Source organism: Dendrobates tinctorius, unplaced genomic scaffold (assembly GCF_039654945.1).
Source record: "Dendrobates tinctorius isolate UK_male_01 unplaced genomic scaffold, ASM3965494v1 ptg000107l, whole genome shotgun sequence".
Classification (NCBI taxonomy): domain Eukaryota; kingdom Metazoa; phylum Chordata; class Amphibia; order Anura; family Dendrobatidae; genus Dendrobates; species Dendrobates tinctorius.
In genome coordinates, this window is record NW_027361775.1 from 5,226,436 (window position 1) to 5,246,987 (window position 20,552).

At 37.4% G+C, this 20,552-nt stretch overlaps 1 protein-coding gene across 1 annotated transcript in view; it reads right to left on the bottom strand.

Moving 5' to 3' along the window:
- FAM83B (family with sequence similarity 83 member B) overlaps positions 1-20,552 on the bottom strand; it is a 150,197-nt gene that overhangs the window by 37,772 nt on the left and 91,873 nt on the right. The window lies entirely within an intron of this gene.

The window sequence follows — 20,552 nt, forward strand, 5'->3', positions numbered from 1 at the left end:
AAGAATGCACTTTTGCTCTCACATAGATGGGTTGTGTTCACACAACCACTTATAAGGCTAAAGGCTGCTGCAACCCTCGAGAAGATAAATTCATACACATGTGGTCAAAATTGTTAGTACCTCTCATTTAATGACTGAAAACCCCACAATGAGTTTTATTTTTTTAAAAATTCAGCAGAAGCATGGTAGAAAAGTAATTTCTGACCTTCATTTGTTCATTTTCATAGATTATTGATTTAGTATTACTTTTGTCAGATTCAAGTTATTTCTGTGACCATTGTGGGTTTTTCTGTCATTAAACGAGGGGTACCAACAATTTTTGACCACGTGTGTAGAACTGGAGAAACAAAAAGTTTATTCTTGTTGCTGCTGTGCAGAAAAAATGAAGAATGCCAATCAAATTTCAGGTGGTTTTATTTGTCAACGCATTTCAGGTACATCACTTCTTCATCAAGACAAACCATCAGGATTTTGGTTTGTCCTGATGAAGAAGTTACGTAGTTCAAAACACATTGACAAATAAAACCACCTGAAATTGGATTGGTATCCTTCATTTTTTCTCCATGACAGTGCAGAATAACCCACTTGTTTCTTGTGTTCTATAATTAAAAGAAACCTGAGAGCCGATTCATAGTGCCAGAACATTGGCAGCATTAATCAGACAATGGCACTGTAACTTCAAGCAAGTACACTACCGTTCAAAAGTTTAGGGTCACTTTGAAATCTCCTTATTTTTTAAATAAAAGCACAGTTTTTTCCAATGAATCTAACATTAAATGATTCAGAAATATACTCTATACATTGTTAATGTGGTAAATGACTATTCTAGCTGCAAACATCTGGTTTGTAATGCAATATGTTCATAGGTGTATAGAGGCCCATTTCCAACAAGCATCACTCCAGTGTTCTTATGGTACTTAGTGTTTGCAAACTGTGTAAGAAGGCTAATGGATGGTTAGAATACCCTTGAAAAGCCTTGTGCAAGCATGTTAGCACAGCTGAAAACAGTTTGGCTGATTACAGAAGCTATAAACCTGACCTTCCTTTGAGCTAGTTGAGAATCTGGAGCATTACATTTGTTGGTTCTGTTACACTCTCAAAATCACTAGAAAAAAAAACTTTCATGTGAATCTCAACAGTCTATTCTTTTTCTTACAAATGAGGGCTATTTCATGAGAGAAATTGCCAAGAAACTGAAGATTTCCAACAACGGTATGTACTACTTCCTTCAGAGGAGAGCACAGAGTAGAAAGAGAAGTGGGAGGCTCCGCTGCACAACTAAGCAACAAGACAAGTACTTTAGAGTCTGTAGTTTGAGAAATCGATGCCTCACAGGTCCTCAACTGGCAGCTTCATTAAATAGTACATGCAAAACGCCAGTGTCAACATCTACAGTGAAGAGGCGACTCCAAAATGCTGGCCTTCAGGGCAGAGTGGCAAAGAAAAAGCCATATCTGAGACTGGCTAGTACAAGGAAAAGAGTAATATAGGGAAAATAAACACAGACATTGGACAGAGGAAGATTGTAAAAAAGTGTTATGGACAGACAAATCAAAGTTTGAGGTGTTTGGATCACACAGAAGAACATTTGTGAGATGCAGAACAACTGAAAAGATGCTGGAAGGGTGGCTGACGCCATCTGTCAAGCATGGTGGAGGTAATGTGATGGTCAGGATTGCTTTGGTGCTGGTAAAGTGGGAGATTTGTACAAGATAAAAGGGATTTTGAATAAGGAAGGCTATCTGTTGTGAATTCACTTTCTAGCCTCCCTCTGGTTATTACTGAAGGTAGTGGAGCTGGTCAGCTTGATAGAGGGGTTGCGAGTTTTCTTTCTGAGCTTCCTCTGGTGGTTACTGGAGGTATTGGAGCTGATCTGATTGACAGAGGCTTACCACCTGATAATGATGATGACGATTGGAGATCTGGGGTTTCAGATTGGGATTTAAGACAGCCGACTCCCTCTATCTCTGCAGGTGATTTGCATCCTGTTCCTCCTGAGGTCTGATGTCTCCTGCTCTTTCCCTGCATGTTCAGCTAAGTGGATTATTTGCTATTCTCTTTGCATTTTATCTGGTTTTGTCAATCTCTTCTTGGTGCGGGTCAGCCAGCTCCGGCTGGGGCTGTGCTGAATCACCGCCCATATGTTACTGCTTGTGCCAGTTTGTTTTATCCCCTGTTAGATTGGTCTCTTTTTGCTCTGCTTTCAGAATATGCCAGAGTGCTGATGTAGTGGGGCGTGAAGTCGTGTGACTTCAGTGTTTTTTGCATCAGACGTGTTGGACTTTTTGCAGGGTTTTTTGCGTGATTGCAGACAGTGTCTTTCCTGTCCTGTCTAGTCAGTGTGGGCCCCATCATTTGCTCAGTCTATTTTCCTGCCTGTGTTTGTGTTTTCATCTTGTCTCATCGACAATATATGTTTGGGGTCTGCTCTGGGGCAGTTTAGATTTCCCCTTTCTTGCTTTAGGTTTAGTTAGCTCTCCGACTGTGTCGAGGCATCTAGGATCATCGTAGGTACGCTCCATATCTACTGCTAGTTGTGTGGATAGGATCAGGGGTCTGCAATCTGCTTAGGTACCAACCTCTCTGGTTTTCTGTGGCTTAGCCTGGACCTACTCTCCTCCTCGGTGACCCATTCATAACAGCTATCACTCCATTTTGGAACGCAATGCCATATCCTGTGGACAGTTCTTGATTGGAGCCAATTTCATCCTAAAACAGGACAATGACCCAACTCACACCTCCAAATTATGCAAGAACTATGTAGGGAAGAAAGAGGTAGCTGGTATTCTACCTGTAATGGAGTGGCCAGCGCAGTCACCAAATCTCAACCCCATTGAGCTGTTGTGGGAGCAGCTTGACCATATGGCACACAAAAAGTGCCCATCAAGCCAAACCAACTTGTGGGAGGGAATTCTGGAAGCATGAGGTGAAATTTCTCCAGATTATCTCAGAAAATTAACTGCTAGAATGCTAAAAGTCTGCAATGCTGTAATTGCTGTAAAGGGAGCATTCTTTGACGAAAGCAAAATTTGAAGGAGAAAATTATTATTTCAAATAAAAAAAATTTTTTTGAGCCTTGTCAGTGTCTGGTCTAGATTTTAAATTTATTTGGCAACTCATTTGATTAATAAAAGTATGAGTTTTCATGGAAAACACAAAATTGTCTGGATGACCCCAAACTTTTGAATGGTAGTGTATATTTTACAATGAAATGCTGCAGTGTTCCAAAGAAAACATACATGTAAAATCTAGCCATAGACTATGCCGCTCGGGTGCCAAGTCCAATACTACAGTCTCCCTTAATCTCTCTCCTTAAGTGGCAGGTTGCATCCTGCATAGAATAAGACTTGTCACTCAAGGAGGTGAGCTGGGAATAAGCCACAATGGAACAGCATCTTGGACTAGTAATCTGATTAGCAGTGTCGGTGTCACGGTCACGCATGTCTGGACGCAGCGAGTACTGCAAGGCGAACCCATGTGATGCACGTGACCCTGGATACACCGCGTCCAGTGGGGCGAATTTAAATAATAAACACGTGCAGCTGGATACACCGCCTCCAACTGGCGAATTTAGACATTACACGTATATACAAAAGTCTGGAAACCCCGTCTCCAGTAAGGTGAATTTAAATAATAAAGGGAAACCTGGGAAACATTAACAATGGTGGGCCCTGCGATAGGGAATAGGGTAGTGAAGACCTCTTGAGCTCCCCTGAGCCAGTGTCCCTGCACTCCTAACGTTCCCTATGCCGGTTCCGCACCTGGCGTGCAACAGGAACCTAAAAACCCTAGCTCGCCCTGACCTAAACCCTCACTAGGGAATTGGTCGGTGCGGAAACTAATCCCACCACTGCACTAAAACACACATGAGGAAAGATGACAAAACAGGGGAAACACCACTTAGCTTTGCTCTGTTGCGTACGCTCCTAGCAGCAGAACCCACCACCTGTGTGCATCTTCTCCTCCACCCGGATCCATCACCATAACTGGATCCTTCACCATAGTGCAGCCTTGGAGCAGAGTCGAACACCAGTTGCAGCTGTCCAGTAACAGAGTCCCAAAGATGAGTTCAGCTCCTGCCCAAAAAGTCAAGCATGCTTGAGTCCAGCTCTCAGCAAGCAAGTCCCGCATGCTGAGTGCAACTCTCTACATAGTCGTCACTCCACCAAGCCATGCAAGCACTTCCTGCCAACACCATAAACTGTGACTCCACCACACCATGCCAGCCCTTCTTGCAGACCACCTAGCTTCCACTCGTCCCCTCTGGCTGGGCTGCGCTGGACTCATGATCAGCTCCTTCATTCACCCAGGCTTGCTTGTGAATGACTAACACACAATATCACCAACAGTGATTGAACACACCTGGCTCTCTTTTACAGAGCCTAACACCTGATTTGTAATTAAGTGCACATTAAACCAAAGAAACTAAAGTGCACTACCACTCACCACCACTGGGGCAACTTAGAATGAACGACACCACGTGTACTAATTCTAATGGCCACCGGGGGCAATCACATCACTTTGGCACCTAGCCAAAGGAAAAAAAGTTCACTTATCCATTTAATCTGTCAGATCCACGCTGGATCATGACAGTTCGGCTGGCTTTTTAATGTGAGTATCCTCTTAATCCCTTCACAACCTATGATGTAAACTTGCACCATATGTCATGTCCCTCTACTTTATGCAGGCTTGCATGCTGAGCCTACATATTTCCCTGCACATGGTGGCTGGTTTAATCAGCCATCATGTGCCTCCAACAGCTACAGATGGAGTGAAGCTCTTTTCGTGGCTGTTAACCTGTTAAATCTTGATATCAATCTCTGACAGCAGCTTTTAAAATGTGGCAGCATGGGAGGTGTGCATCATTCCATGCGCCCATCGGTGGGCCCATGACGTGATTGCAGGGTGCCAATGGGTTGTCATAACAACCAGCGGTTTAATGGTGATTTGTCACTACAATCTTCCTGTGAAAGCCAGCCAAGGCTAGAGTTCATAGAAAATCATGATTTTGACTATACACAGCAGTGCATTAGCACTGCTATGCATAGCACAGGCGATCAGACTATTGAGGCTTCAAGTCCTCCAAGGGAACTATTACATTCAGTAAAAAGTGAAAACAAAAACCCATTAAAATTGCATGTCATGAAGGAGTTAAACACTCCAGCATTTCAGAGAAAAACATACCTGGTTGAGATGGCAAACTCAGTGTCTGATTCATGCTGTTCAGGGTATGGGCAGTGTGATTGTTCTTTATATATTTAGAAAATTGCTGTTCTGCATTACCTGTTTGGTATTTGACATTAGTGTCATTTTAATTTTGTGGCAAAGCAGAATATGCAGGCCAGACATTGGTATCACCTTGTAAAATTGTCCAAGTCTTTTAAGCAATTTAATGTGATCCTAATAAAGAGGAAATTTGGTTTTGTTGCTAATTCATTACTTCTATGTTATTTCATATTTTGGTGAAACAAAGGAGAGACACGTCAAAATATATTTATGTAACAAGAGCGAAAAGTCCAATATCTGTCAGCTGGTTAAGAATGTTTCCTAGAATCTACTTTCATAGGTCATGAAGGCTAATTTCTGTTTCTTTACATTTTTAGTAACCTGCTTTCTATAACAGAATAATTATTTTTTTACATTTTAGAATTTGTTATTTTTTTTGCTACTTTATATTACATAGATAATTTGTGCTTAAATACCAATTACCAATGAAAATATCTGCAGGCTTTATACATTAACATTTTTGAAATTAGTATCAATTGAAATGCCCGTTCAGCGTGATTCAGAAAATCACACCGTATTTTCATGTTTTGAAAATAGTTGTTTTTTGTACGCTAATTCCATCACAGCTGTGCTTGTAATGAATTTGTCTCGCTACAATACAGGTTAAATATGTTTAATTAGATTTCTCAAATAAAATGAATTTAGCAATTAAAATGTTGCCGTTCAGCTAGCCAACTGTATTAGTAAAACTATTCATAAATATTCATAAACTTTAGCTATTTAAAGGGGATTTTACTATTCAACTGTATGCACAGAACAATTGATGGAGTCCTACTATTAAAACTTCATGTATTATTTTCAGTACTAGAATTAATAATGCAAAAAATATTGTTTTATTAGATACAATTTTATAGTGTACAACATAGTGGATATGTAGAGAAATATTCATGCAGAAGGAGGAACTATATTCAGTCATATTCTGGTGTTCCTGTCAGGGCTCGTACTCACTTGCGAGAGACTTGCACGATTCCCTGCGAGTCTCTCGCATGAAAACCTTTCTACTGCCACTGGCACTCAGACCATGTGGCTGCATAGAAATACATGTAGCCGCACGCTCCGGTCCGAGTGCCGGCGGCAGTGTCAGGTTTTCATGCGAGAGGCTCGTAGGGAATCGTGCAAGTCTCTCGCAAGTGAGTATGAGCCCTTTAACAAGTGATCTGCCTAGTGGTCCTAACAATTATTGCAGTTATAGCCCAAAGTTTTAAGACTGACACACAAATTTTGGTTTTCACATAGTTTTCTACTTGATTGTTTTTAGATCTTTTAGTCAAATATTTCTGTTTTTACTGCAGTACAATTATAAGTATTTCATAAATGTTTATACTTTTACTGACAAATATATTAGGTTTATATAAAGACTCAATAGTTAGCATTCTCCCTTACTTTTCAAGATGTAGAACAAACAAAGACACAGAAATTTGGATAAACTTCAAGCACTGATTAGGCAATACCGGTCTACAATCAGTTAGGTTTTGACCCTTACACTGATATCCAGCATGTCAGGGAGAATTGCAGAAGTCTTGAAACATTAGAGTCAACACTATAAACATTTAGTATGTGCATAACTTGATGTATTTGTCAATATGAAGCATAAAAACGAATTAAATTTGTATATAATTGTATAACATCTTACTAAAACAGAGGTGTCAAGCTCAAGGCCCGAGAGCTGATTCAGCCTGCCATGGTCATTTTCTGTGGCCCTCAAGTTCAGGAGACATAGAAGGACTGGCTCTCCACTCTCCACCACACCGAGAGCCAGTCGGAGTAGAGTTGAAGTCTGTGCCATAGCTCAAAATCTAAGATGATCTCCTGTGATTACTCCACCCCCTCTTCTAAATACTGGCTGCATTCGTCTGCGTATTGCTAAACAAACAACTTGAGATTAAACCTTTGATAAGGCAAAGCTGAAAAGCACCAATGTAGCTTACTTTGGGGTTCCTTACTTAAATGTCTCTCACATTATAAAAGAAAAGTTTGGACAGTGTTCCAAAATGAAGTGAAACAATACAGAAGCATAAGGATAAATAAAGGATCCTTATTATATTACTATGATTTTAGTGTTGCCTCAAAATTCCATATAAATTTCTAATGCATACATAATTTATAATATAATATATTACCTAGTTGAATTGTAGCTTAAATTAACAATTAAATATTGTGATGGAAATATCTATGACCTACAGTTCCTACCTAGTTTTCAAGCCTAAGTGGACTAAAAGCTCTCCTTAAGGGAATGTTTAACAAGTTTTTTATTATTAATGATTGCTAATTATGAATACATTTTTATTTATAACAATAAAAAATGAACTAATTTTATTAATAAACTTTTTTCTTCAGCCAGTAGGGGCTACCATTTATATCTGCCTGTATGCAAGGTGTCAGTGCACAACACTTGCACACAGCAAATACAACAGACACAGGTCATAGCAAAGTATGGTCACTTCTTTGTGTGGCCACATCAGCTGTTCCCTGTCGTGAACAATGTATGGGCCAGGAGCCCATCATTATATTGCAGTCCAGTGCTATGTGCTGAGCTACATAATCCCTCTGTCACCAGTCACCACTACTTAGTGTTCGGTGGCGGTGAGCGATGACAGCAATTTGGTCATCGGGGCTGTGATGGGGTAACTATTCCTGGGGTGATAATAGGCCAAGCAGGAATCCTGGCATTTGTAGTACATTTGCAGGCTACCTGACCTCTTCTCACAGCTGGATGAATTGAACTCATTGATAAGGTACAAAGACCATAAGGGAATGTAAAAACACAGTTTCAAAGAAATAAAATGATATCCCCAATAAGAAGAAGTAATTAAAAAAAATATATATATTTACTATACAATATGCAGAGAAATTGTAAGCACATTACCCAAGCCCAACTTCCTAACACCAGAGTGGGCAACACTTCAAACAATATGTAAACATACTGATCCCTATAGCAATTGAATAGCATCAAGATGAAGAAGTGTATATGACTGAAGAAAATATTTTTAAAGCCAATATTATTTTATTGAATCAATATTAAAAAACATGTACATAAAAATAGGATACCTCTAACCCATTAGCACACCAGAAGGTCAGCTACAGCAATACTACAAAATATCAGGATATATGTATATGGTCCCAATTACTATTTATGGTTGCAATATAATTAGCATATCAAAATATATATAATATGGATACTCCAATATATTGGTAAAAAGGTATCTAATTGGAAACCCTATTTCTATGCCACTGTTGGCAACAAGTTAAGCACAGTGATAGTTTACAAAAATGTAAACAGCTTAGTAAGCCTATGATAAATAGTTAAATGACACCATGAATTCGATTTCTATGTGTGAATAATCACACCATTAAAGTGACATAGTGCCTAAATAAATAATGGCTACAAGATATCAATGATGAATCACAATGGTGGCTAAATACATAAGTGGCACAATGCTCACACTTTACAAAAATAAACCCACCATTAGCTATTCAACCCGTACTTATAATAAACTGCGTTAAAGCTGCTACGCCCCCTGGAAGAAGCATCAGCGAAACGCGCGTCGGGGTTTTAAGTGTCAGCGTGCCACTGGGCACTGTATCTACATAGCAGCTTTAACACAGGTAATATGTATAGGGCAAGGGTCTCCAGTGGTTTATTGTAAGTACGGGTAAATAGCTAGTGGTGTGTTTATTTTTGTAAAGTGTGAACATTTTTAATATTGATTCAATAAAATAATATTGGCTTTAAAAATATTTTCTTCAGTCATATACACTTCTTGATCTTGATGCTATTTTATTGCTGTAGGGATCAGTATGTATAAATATGCAGAGAAAGCCAAAAAACTCAGTGGAAGGTAATGGTACTACATAAGTGATTAAACTAAATAAAATAATCAAAATGGGACATTTGGGAGAGGGGTTCAGTCAACTCAGTGCCCAAAAAAAGTAATAAAATTTGATAAAATAAAATCTGTGCACCACAAAACAGTATCATTAAAAATGTTAGCTCACCCTGCAAAAAACAAGCCCTAAAACAATTCCAACAAATTAAAAATAAAAACCTTGTGGGTCTTGGAAGCCAATGCCATAAAAAAATTTTTTTTACAAACTTTGGAATATTTTTTCAATATTTTCAACTTTTTTGAGAATTTTTTTAACATGGTCCCACTGACCGTATTACATTGCAGTCATAAATAAAATGTCTCTGCAGTGTGATCCTAAACTTTATCCTTCTCTCGTCTTTTGCAAACATTCAAAAAGCGAAGCTAGCAATGCCGTCAGTTAGATATAAAGAGATGTCACTCACATTTACAGCAGTTATATTGTGAGCTAGGGTTACAACTTCTTTTCATGTCTACTGTGAGAAGCTTCTCTCCTTGTGTTTAAAAGTTTCAAAAGTCAACAGTTTTTAAACTATTTTTCATATTTTATACTATTAAAAACAATAATTTAAATAGGAAAATAATTAAATATTTTAAAAAAGACATTAATATTTCAATTTTTTACATTGTCTAACTTTTATTATGATAAATTCTCCTTAATAAAAACAGCTGAGTGTAAAGTCTTAATGTTAATGCTCTTTGATATAACATGCAAACTAACTCACATGTGCCACCTAGTGAACTAGTTTTAGGTGGCACCTTGTAGCTAGTATCTATCCTGTAAATCATTACCCCACCCTTTGAAGAGCTTTGCAGCAAGACTTTGGATATTAGGCATGCCAGACAATGCAAATCCATACATTAATAACTTTTTATGTTTTATATTCAATCTAGTGCAGCTAGGGAAATAAACTGATTCCACACATCTTGTATAAAATGTTAGCTTATTAGTAATATGTGATTTCTCACCCTATAAAGTATGTATTAACATGCAGAACATTTATATTTTCATGCCTATAATTATATTATAAGGTGTTATTAAAAAAATCCACCCTTTTCTGTACATGTTTTTGCACATATTAAAATACTTGAGAGTGTGATGAAAATAATCACACTTTATCATTAAGTCTCCCTCTTGGTTTTTCCTCTTCATCAAATCACAATTTGTATCCATTTATGCTTTCTTACATTTTAAAGAAATATGAAGCAAGCTAAAATTATATACCAAGAGAGGACATAAGAGAGTTGCAATGTATGTGCATCTGTCAGCTGCGTCATCTTGCCTAGAATTACTTGCCAAAGACAAAGAGCTGGGTTATGTCAGCCCCTGAACAGCGTTAACCCATTACTGAAATAGGACATATTGGCATATCCTATGCCGTCTTCCAGAATTTGATGCAGGCTCATGTGCTGAGCCTGAATCTTTCCTTTTTGATGATGGCTGATGATGTTAAATGATGCTGTCAATCTCTGATGCATGCCAGCAGGGTGGTGCATCATTACATGTGCCTATTGACACTCCCACAACTTGATCACGGGGCACAGATGGGTTGCCATAACAGCCAAGGGTCTGCTGAAGACCCCCTATGCCTGTCCGTACTGTACTGCTGTGAAAACCAACCCATGGCTGAGTGTTATTCATGTACCACACACACACTTAACTCCCTTAAAGGCCATTGAGGGGTTTCTCATGTCTCCTATGAAACCAGAGGAAAGGCCAACAAAGAAAAAGGAAACTATGCATGTGTACACAAAGATCCAGGGTGAGAAACTTAAAGCATGTTCATAAAAGGGAGAGAGGTAAAAGTAAGGAACAAAAACTAGAATAACCTCTAAGAAACCTAAAAGTGGCAAAAGGAAAAGGTACTATGAAGGTAGAGAACAAGACATACCGCAAGAATATAAGCGGTTTATGTCTAGCAGAGTAAGTCTCTTCGTAAAATGGCTGAAACTCATTATCACAAATCCACCTTGAAGTACAGCAAACCCATCAAGAAAGTGTAGTGTAGGGATAATATATAAAGCCCAAACCAGAACGTGATAGGGCAAACCAAAATGGGAAAATGGAAAACACCTGGAAAGGTGCCAACTAAGAAGGGAGAATAAAGACAACAGGAACAATCATCATTTGGATAAGAAAGGAAAATAGCAATAGCTCAAGAAACATCACTAAACAACAGGCTACCGGATCGAATCTTCAAACCAAGCCATGATACTGGTGTTCGGAGGAGACCATGGTTTATGCTGTACACTGCAATGCTGTTGCATTGCTGTATACTTGTATATTACAAGCTATCATTCGATTGCAGATTCAAGAGAATTGAGCAAAAAGTGAAAAAAAGTTATAAAAAACAGAAAAGATCATAACAACCCCTTTTTTCTCCATTAAACATTTTTCAAAAATTAATACTCTTATTTAATATCACTGTGTTCATAAAAGTCCGCTGCATCCAAATAAAGTAATCTACAGTAACATTGTCAGAATTGTGTGGGGGGGTGGCCGCCACAACAATGCACAAAAATGTATTAGGCAATCAAAACACTGCATCTACCCCAAAGTTATATAAAAAAAATAAGTCCTCACACAGGTCAATATACCGAAAATTGAAAATGTTATTGCTCTCGGAAAATGGCGACATATACAATTTAATTTCTTATTATTTCAAATTTCAGATTTTTTTCACACTTATAATAAAAACAATGCATGTGTGGTTTCTGTGTAATCATATTGACTTTGAGAAACAAATTGCCAGGTCATTTTTACTGTAAAATGAACACTGTAAATAAAAAATTTAAAAAATAAAATTGTGGAATTGCGTTTTTTTTTCTCTCTATATCACCACACTTGGACATCACATGATAAATCACATGATTTACATGATAAATACTGTACATCACATAATAAAATGAATGTTATCAATCTAAAGTACAACTTGTTTCATAAAATACAAGCCCTTACATGGTTATGCCAACAGAAAAATAGAAAACTTACTGCTCTTGGAATAAGGGGAAGCAAAAATGAAAGTGCAGAAATGGAAAATCACCCGATATTGAAGGGGTTAAAATTAAGCTAACTTGTGAAGAAGATGTGCCTGAAATTCATATATATGTGTTCATAAAAGAGCATGTGCATTCTTTGATAATAACCAATATTATGGTCTATTCGTGTAAATGTTTGCAGCAGAAATTCATATTTCTCTAGACTTTTGTAATTTTGTTAATTAGTACTTTATGAACACTAACATAATAGTTTAAAGGAAATCTGCCACCTATTTTTGGCTTTATCAACTGCCCACACCGCCATCAGGGGCTTATCTACAGCATTTTGTAATGCTGTAGATAAGCCCCCGATGTAACCTGAAAGATAAGAAAAGCAAGTTAGATTGTATTCACCCTGGCGTCTGGTGTGGTCCGATGGGTGTCGCAGTCCGGTCCGGTGCCTCCCATCTTCATACAATGCCATCCTCCTTCTTACTTCTGCCGTGGCTCCGGCGCAGGCGCACTTTATCTGCCCTGTTGAGGGCAGAGTAAAGTACTGCAATGCGCAGGCTCCGGACCTTTCTGACCTTTCCCAGTGCCTGCGCACTGCAGTACTTTACTCTGCCCTTAATAGAGCAGATAAAGTACGCCTGCACAGGAGCCGCGGCAGAAGTAAGAAGGAAGAATTCATCTCTGGAAAATGGGAGGCGTTGAACCGGACCGCGACACCCACCGCACCCGACCGTGCCCCCCAGTGAGTATAATCTAACTTGTTTTTCTTATCTTTCAGGTTACATCAGGGGCTTATCTACAGCATTACAGAATGCTGTAGATAAGCCCTTGATGATGGTGCCGGCAGCTGATAGGGCTAAAAATAGGTGACGGATTCCCTTTAAAGGGTAATGCAGTTTTGACAGAAGTTATAGAGGTATGTGGAGGTCCCATTTTTATTTCCTGCTTAATGGATCTCCTCACTTTTTACTCTTATCACATCTCTGAATGCCTATAGCAAGGATAAGCTGTTGCAGCTGCTTCCATGGCATGAAGGATTTGAGCTGGTCAAGATATTAATTTATGCACCTTTTTTGTTGTCATGACTTTGCATATTAAGTTTGCATAGACTTAAAAAATAAATAAAATAAAAAAGTTTAAATAAGTAAATATAATTACTCTAAAAAGTTGCCAAATAATGATATCACTGGTAGATGTAGTTATCTTTATTACTTGCATTTCTAATACATATAAGACAACTACAATACTCCAAAGTCTTCAGCATAACAGCATAATATTGTAACTTTGATCATTTTGGGGGGACATTTCATTTGTGAGATACGTATATTCCCACTTTTTATTTTATTTTCAGGCACTGAAATGTGTGAACAGTAATTGATTCTTCATATATTTTAATTACTTGGCAATTAGTTTCATTCATATTTATTTATACTGCATGAGGAAAACTTATTTTATTGCAACTTGCATCAAAGGAGAATTATATTTTTCTTTAAATCTTTCCTGAATTGAGATAAAATGTAAATGTGATATTTCAAAGAGCTTTATAATAAAAAGAAGGGTTAAATGATTCATGGATTTTACCTGCACATTCAGTTGAAATTGAAATTGAACAATTGAAGTAGCGTACTTAGTAAAGTCTCCGTGTGGTTTGAATGTTCCGAATATATTCAATAAGATTTTAAAATATAATAAAGCTAAAGTGAATTGTTAACATCTCGTTTTCTATTTTTATACCTGAAACTTGGCATATTAAAGAAACTAAAAGAAACTTTTCTAAAAGAAAGTTTCAGCTGTATAGCACTATCTGATATCCTCGCTTGCAGTAAAGTTTAACCTTTCATGTGTAGATCTGAAACAAGCTGCAAAATTTGTCAATACAAAATATAGCAATGCAAGAACAATATCTAATGCTATAAAGCACTCCTGTAAAGAGCAAAAGGCAGAATCAATGATCATGTTAGATACACTGGTGGGCGACAAAAAGTGATTAGAACCTTTAAGCTAATTGCACACCAAGGGTACCTGCTTACATTTATCAATATGACGGGTATTGAGGAAGCTAACATAAAGTGACATGCTTGTAAAGGTTGACAGCTTTAAGGTCACCTGTATATTGGCATATACTGATATATAAAATGTATCCATGAGTCTAATCAATACCTATTCACTTTATATGTTGCTGGAAGTAATTAGTGTCCTGTACAGTATTTTTAGTGTTTCGAAAAATAATATGGATCTCCTCCTGTCTGGTGTTCAAGTACATTTTGGCGCAATCAGTGAGCAACACAATACATATAATACTATTAGAAAACAGTATATCTAGTACAGTAATTACAGTACAGTACATGTTGTAGGAGTAGAGAGAAATATGTATAATACAGGAAGAGGGAGGGTCGTTGAGGTCTCAAGTGATAGATACATTCACAAGGTGTTATTTGCTTACTATTCATTTTTAATAACATATGTCAAATTTTAAAAAAGTATTGTAATTTTAGGATATTTTTTATAGTTAATAAACGGTATTCAGTTTGAAAGTCAAAAGAAAAGCACTTACATTTTGGACAACAAGAATTATGTGCTAAACATGTATTTGATAGATCTGTAATTGTTATGGGGATACCAAATAAGCGTACATCATTTTATGCTTTCTAGACTAATATTTACTCAAATGCATTTATTGCAAAAAATAATCTGCTACTATTTTTATCATTTTTTTTCTTTTAAAGTGATTTCTTTATTTTTTTTTCAAATGATAGCTGTAAATGCAAAAAGGCAAACCTATGGTCCTTCAAAGCAACCTGGGCACTCAGCCCAAATTCCCATTAGTTTTATTACATTAAAGGGAAGTTCTGTACTGACTGGACAAAGAATGGATTAAACAATGAATATCAATTGTTTCTCTAGTTTTCAACTTTAGAGTCTGTTTATAATTGTCAGTTTTTCCTTTATCCTCCAGCCTCTGTGCCTATGCAATGTCAGCACAGTAATAATATGACAGGTTGCAGGAACAAGCTCCCACCAGTGCTATAATATTACAATGATACATGCCAGGACATTAAGCCATCACTCTTGTGGTTTCAGCAAACAAATGTAATCAATGAAGAGTATATTTGCAAACTTCCGACAACAATTTATTGACCTTCATCCCCAATTAATGTTTTCTGTCTACTGCTCATTACAAGAAGACATGCATACACAAATCTAATGGGAATATTCTTTACGAGCCTATTTTCGTCCTCACCCACTTAATAGACAGTAAAAGTGAGTAACTCACATTTTAGAGAGCTTAGGTAAAGTATGTATAAGTTGAACTACAATGTGCATATTCATAGCAAAATGTTTTGCTGAGAAAGAAATTGCTTTCACAAGGAAGTTCTTATAAATGTATACCATACAAATGGCTCAGCAAAGCTGCAGGAATGGGGTGCAGGAACATAAAGTACATTTCTGGATCAGCACAACTTAAACTCTAACTAATATGGTGGGTTACAAGCCTTAATAACTAGCCTGGAGTTTAACGTTAAATCCAATTATTACTGTGAACTGCAATGATCAATCCTCCCAATAGCAATGCAGAGTGGCAAAGGAGCCAGGACAGAAACCTACATGTGATGTTTGTTTGACAGTAATGGACAACCACTTTACCAGACTGGCACAATGAAGCCATCTTCAAAACCTATCTGCTTGTAGGTTATCCTTGATTATCCCAGCTTTCTCATCTGTGTCTAAAGGGCCCATTACACATAGCGATATCGCTGTAACGTCACTGGTTTTGTGACGTAGCAGCGACATTGCTAGTGATATCGCTACATGTGATACTTACCTCCGACCGGCTCCCCCGCTGGCTATCACTGATCGTGCGAGAAGGTCCTGGACCATTTCTTGTCGGGCGCTTCCTGCTGGGTTTCCTGTGGCTCCGACGAGCGACGCGTGGACGCGGGTGGGAGGACGTCAGGATCGCCGCGTCTGACAGGTAAGTAGCGACCCCCAACCCCTGCTATGTCGCTGGTGAGATCTGCCTGTGTGGCAGCTCACTAGCGATCACTTAGCGATGCACCAGCGATCCATATCGTTGTTTTAGGGATCACTGGTGCATCACTAAGTGTAACGGTACCCTAAGAGATCATCAGATTAAATAAATCTATTTAACCACATTGCATCACCTCATTGCATTTTTCACAACCTAATGGCTTTGCCACTTTCAATTGAGATGTGAAAAAGCAGTGACAATTCACACCAGGATCTTGGGGCTACTGCTGCCTACCAATGTTCAATTCCACTTTTAAACAAAGATGTAACTGAGGTGCTCCCTATGTCATTCAATCAGCTCACCAAAGTGTGACTGCAAGGAGATGATCGCTGCTATCGCAACCGGAAGCATAACAATGGCCTTCGATGTGTCACAGATCAAAAATAAAAAAATGTGTAATATGCATATTCTATAAGGGTTTATGCACATAAAGTCTTTTTCAGGCTGGAATGCTTTGTAACAGACTTAAAAACACTTAAACACTAGTAAGAGTGAATACATACATTGTAAGATAAAAATGACTTGCTGTTTATAGGTTTAGTCTTTCAAGCTTTTTCTAAACACTTCAGGTTTCCAAAGACACAATGGAGGTTAAAAGAAGTGACCTGCCCATTCAGCAGGAAGCTACTCACTAGTTTGTAAATGCAAGTAAGAAACAAAAGTCAGCAGCCTTAGATATTGCAAAAAAAAACAACTAAAAAGATGCCATAAAAGATGCTTCAGGACAAAGGACACCAGTGCATCTTCCTCCTGAAAATTTTTCCAGATTTAGACATGTATAAAAAATATTGTGTGAAGGTACTCTATAACTAGCTGACCATGTAACAGACATTTTTGATAATGCTCTGCACTACATACCGTTGTGCTAAAAAGTTTACATACTCCAGCAGAATTTTTGCTTTCTTGGCCTTTTTTCAGAGAATATGAGTGATAACACCAAAACTTTTTCTCCACTCATGGTTAGAGGTTGGGTGAATTAATTTATTGTCAAACTACTGTGTTTTCTCTTTTTATTTCATAATGACAACCTAAAACACCCAAATGACCCTGATCAAAAGTTCACAGACCCCACCTCTTATTACCGTGTATTGCTCCCTCTAATATCAATGACAATTTGAAGTCTTTTGTGGTAGTTGAGGATGAGGTTCTTTATTTTCTCAGATGGTAAAGCTGCCTACTCTTCTTGGCAAAAAGCCTCCAGTTCCTGAAAATTCCTGGGCTGTCAAGCATGAACTGTGCGCTTGAGATCTCCAAGAGTGGCTCAATGATACAGAGGTAAGGAGACTGAGATGGCCACTCCACTCCTTCACTTTGTTCTGCTGTATCCAAAGACAGGTTGACTTGGCATTGTGTTTTGGATCATTGTCATGTTGGAATGTCCAAGTACTTCCCATGCGCAGCTTCCAGGCTGATGATTGCAAATTTGCCTCCAGTATTTGCTGATAACGTGCTGCATTCATTTTTCCTTCAACTTTGACCAAGTTTCCTGTGCCTTTGTAGATCACACATCCCCAAAACATCAGTGATCCACCTCCATGCTTTACAGTAGGAATGGTGTTCCTTTCATCATAGGCCTTGTTGACCTCTCTAAATGTAATGTTTATGGTTGTGGACAAAAAGTTCAATTTTAATCTCATCACTCCAAATTACCTTGTTCCAGAAGTTTTGAGGTTTGTCTCTGTGCTGTTTTGCAAATTGTAGGCAAGATACTTTGTGGCATTTGCACAGTATTTGCTTTCTTCTGGCAACTCGACCATGCAGCCCATTTTTCTTCCAGTACCTCCTTATTGGGCATCTTGAAACAGCCACACTGCTAGATTTCAGAGAGTCCAGTATTTCAGCTGTTATTTGTGGGTTTTTCTTAGCTTCCCGAAAAATGTTCCTGGTATTTCACAGGTCACAGGTGAGGATGTTACCTTTAGTAGCCATTCAAAATCATTTGTGTCAACTTCTGTGCATGCTATAAGGCCAAAATTACTAGGGTATGTAATATTTGGATCAGGGTCATTTGGATGTTTTGGGCTGTCATTATGATCTAAAAAGAGAAAACACAGTAGTTTGATAATAAATGGCTTCAATCAACCACTAACCATGAGTGGAGAAAAAGTTTTGGTGCTATCATTCATAGTCTCTGAAAAAAGGCCAAGAAAGCAAAAAATTCTGCCGGAATATGTAAACTTTTGAGTACAGCTGTAAGTGGGGCAAGATATTACCTATGCAATTAAGGCATTGTATATTTAAATTCCCTTGTTGCACTAATATATATTTTTTAATTCTAGTGTTTAAACAAAATATTAAAAACATAAAAAAATTCATGTTTTCAGAATAAAAACTCATAATAATCAGTTCAAGAAAATATGTAACTATTTATCCCACAAAGTGAATGTTGCAAAAAGCAAAAAAAAGAAAACTATGCCAGAGCTGCAATTTTTGTTTTTTTCCGCTAAAAGTATCAAAAAGTTATATTTATCTCAAAATATTATCAGTAATATACTTGGCTCATTATGTAAAAAAATAAGTCCTCACGGAGCACTGTAGAATTTGAGGCAAAAAAGGTATTTTAAAAAGTAAATTACTTGAGCAAAAGTAGTAAAACATAAAAAAGTTACACATTTGGCATCACTCTAATTTTATTCACACATACTATAAAACTATCTTTTATCTGCATGGAGAACGTAAAAAAATACTTTGCGAGAATTGTCATTTTTTGTTTATTCCGCTACAATAAAATGGAATAAAAAGTGATCAAAAAGTTATATGTATCGACATATCATACCTGTGATCACTACATTTTTTCACATTGAATATAAGCTTTCATGCAGCTTCATTGACAGAAAAATGTCATGACTCCCAGAATATGGTGACACCAGAACAAATTACTTTTTTCATAGCATTTATTGTATTACAGTATTAAAACATTTATAAGACTTCACACATTTTGTATTGCCATAATTATATCGACCCGCAAAATGAAGGAAATACTTTATTTGTGCAAAAAAATGAACAGTAGCAAATGCCATAAAACAGAATTACTGTTTTTTCTATTTCTGCTCATGAAGAGTTAATAAACATTAGTCATTAGATGATATGTACCATACACCACAAGATGGTGCCACTGAGAAATACAACTTATCCCAGAAAAAAAAACACATCTTCATGCAGCTAAATCATCAAAAAAAAGTTATGGTTCCTAAAACATGATAATAAAAAAAATATTGTGCAAATTCAGGCCAAGTTAAAACTGGTCCTTCAGTTGTTAATAATATTTGCAGTTTGTATCATGAAATGTGATGACATTTTTGTTTTAAGAAGAATTGATCCAAATGGTGGCACAAATCTACAGCGAATAGTACTAGGCACAGATTTTCTGCCTGTGAGACAGTTGATGTAACATGGCTTGCTTGTCACAAGCAATTGTACAGGGCTTTTGCATTGCTTGTGCAATCATTTTGTGAATGATGGAATAATTGTTTTTCTATAGATACAAAAGAAAGTTTCCCAAAAACACAGATGTTTAAAGGGAAACCTGATTCATGTTGCCCAAATTAGTCTGGATGCTCAATTGCATAATTGTAGCCAGGAATATTTCAGGCATTTCAGAAAACATATACCACTTGAAATAAATATCAGCTCCTGGATTTTCTGTAGCTTACTAATACTTTTAATTTAGCTACTGGACTTTAAAGATCCAGCTGGGTGTCCATGGCCATAGATGAGCCTGGCTATCTTCCTCACAGAGTGTGTGTGTGTGTGTGTGTGTGTGTGTGTGTGTGTGTGTGTGTGTGTGTCTCATCGTGAAAAAAGTTTTTTTGCACATTTTTTTACTACTTAAATTTTACATCTATACATGCCACACTAATATAACACCTTGTTGCGATGCTAGTTTTTGGCCTCATAGCTATCTAGCATCTTTTATTTGGTCATTTATGTAAAGGGAAATTTAAAAAGCAACATATTTTTAAATATACGAGATCTGTCTTTTTTGCAGACCTTTTTTACCAGTCCAATTTGACAACCCTGCATGCTACATCTATTCTGCAGCCTGCTGCCACATTTTTGCTTTTTATTCATGTACTTATCTTACCTAGCATTTGTTTTTATGTCCTTTTTGGCAAGAGTTGAATAATTGAGTTTTAAAAGGGTGTGAAAAGATAAAATGTTTGGTAAAATGTAAATACACAGTGGCAATGTATGTGATTGTGTAAAAAAAAAAGAAAAACATTAAAAATGTGGAATCGTGAGCATCAGCAGAAACACAAATACCACTTGTCAGGGTAGTGGTAAAAGCAAACACATGCTAAAATCAATCTCCTTTGCCTCTACTAGGCATATTAGTGTAAAAAGTGGAGGGCATAGCGAATTTATAGTACACCATTCAA